Below are 2,257 nucleotides of genomic sequence, written 5' to 3'. Positions count from 1 at the left end.
CACTTTTCTAGTAGTTGCTTTTTTTCAGAATCCATCTTTAAAAGCACATCTGTCATCTGAACAACTGCAGAGAATTTTTGCTCAGCTGGTGAAGTGGCCCCAGGCAACCTCTCTTCCTGTACAGTACTTCACACGGTTAATGAAAATGCTCCTGCATCTTGCATTCTCAGCTAGTGTTGCTAATGCCCTGAGATTTTTGTTTTCAGACTGCACTAGCCTAAACTAGAACAGCAGTCAGCATTTTAGCCAGGTAGCTTTCTTACCAATGAAGTGTCTAAAACCTACTTTAGAAATTTCTTGACTTTAATGTTTAACAACTCTTTGCACTACTGTAAGCAGGCACAGAAGGATGACCAGATCCTCTTTGCCCAGGAGAATCTTTTCCCTGTTGCAATACCTCATACCTGCCTCTGTCAGTGACAGATTCCACTGACATGCTGAGGAATGAAAAGAGTTCTTTGGCAGCAGAACTTCAGCTCTGACTCCTGACAGATTAGAAATTCTGTCTATGCTTGATACTTTCTACATTGCATTTGTCTTCTTGTTAGGTTTTCTGCTCGGAGGATTCTCTAGTAAAATGCCTACCACTTTGAAGAATATTGTTCTTGGGAGGAAATGGTATATTTACAGATTCTTTATCTTATAAAGAGATGAGTACCCTCTTTACTGAGTTTGTCCAGCAGTGACTGCAAGGTGGGATAGCCAGTACATAAAAGCTTCCACTATGAGGAGCTGGTGAGAGTCAGGCTTGGGCAGTTGCACCAAATAACTTGGAAATTCTGCAGGTTTCGTAGGATTGTATTTTCCAAACCCCTGCTGCAACATGCAGACTCTGCTCTTCTGTGTCTGATTTGTGTGCATCTCTTTTATTTCCCACATGGAATTGCCTCTTTATTTTCAGAGTCATGTGCCTATTCAGCTGCTCTCTGGTGTTAGTGGTTGGGGCTCTCTGAGGGAGAATGCTGCTGAGAGTCCTTGTGGGTGCCTTGCCTGCTTTCATGAATGATTTATTGTAATAAAACCTTGCTTATGGTGTGGGGGTGCCTCCCCCACATGCTCTCAGATGAAAGAATTCTTCCTTGAATCCCAGTGGAAGTGGGACACTGGAACCCTTTGCCTCTAGATGAGACAAAGGGCCAGCTCTCGGAAGTCACAGGGATGATTCTGGAAGGTCTAGTGGCTGCTACTGCTGCTGCCACCCAATCTGTGAGGCAGGGGCTGGTGGAGAGGTCAGTGCTGGAGTGTTTACACTCAAGCTTCTGTACCTGCTGGAGAGACCAGCCTGTAAGGCCCTAATTGCACATTTAGCATGTTGGTGCTGTTAATTTCCAAACTTGATTAGGTAGAAACAAAGTGCTGAGAGGGGTTATATTTAGTCCATTTTGGGGGGCATAAATATTCCTTTCTAAGCTGCTCTTAATGGAGCTTTTCTCTAGCATTTTCCTCCCCTATATGCATACACTTAAATGCATGTAATGCAACTTCCAAGTTTTTAAAGGAACCTTTGATATCTGTTAATAACCCAGTGAAATATCTGGGTGTAAATGTATGAGTCAATGTTTTTAGAACAAAGATTTTTGGTTGTTCTGAATTAACCATCAATGTCAGATTAGGAAGGCCAAAAAATGCAATCAAAGCACCCTTCATTTTACTGAAAGAACCTGCTAAGAATAGTTCCTTTGTAGTTATCTTAACCACACACCAGGGGTGTTTTTGTGTTCTTTCTTACTTTAGAGTTGAAAATCACAGGGGCACACAGCTTTTTAAAGGTTTTTCTATTTTTTTTGCCTGAACCTCCCCCCTTTTAAACTGTTCTGATATTCAGCAGGGTATGCAATATCCCCAAGCTAACTTTGTACCTTGGAGCCTTCTTAAGTCACCCACCAACGCACTGTGTGTGTATTGTCAGCAAATATGTTTGGTGTCAGAGGTGTGGGCTAGATTTGGGATATCAATAGTTTGAAACCATGAAAAAAAAAGATGGAGTAAGGAGTCTAAAGGTGGGGGTATGGAGAGAATGACATAATCTGTTAGTGAAGTTGAGCAAATACCCTTATAGTCGATCACTGGCTTGAAATGTTTCAAGCACTATGTTGTAAGGTATCACATATGGAAGAGATTAATTGCTTTAATTCTGATTGAACCTTGTTGATGATTTTAAGAGCACCAGTGAGAGGGGAAAGTGCAGAGATCTCCTTGCTGCTGAGTATAAAAGTTGATGACTTTCTGTTTTTTATGGTACCTGTGGTGCAAAGTG

Source organism: Erithacus rubecula (assembly GCF_903797595.1).
Source record: "Erithacus rubecula genome assembly, chromosome: 2".
Lineage (NCBI taxonomy): Eukaryota > Metazoa > Chordata > Aves > Passeriformes > Muscicapidae > Erithacus > Erithacus rubecula.
This window is presented reverse-complemented; position numbering follows the sequence as displayed.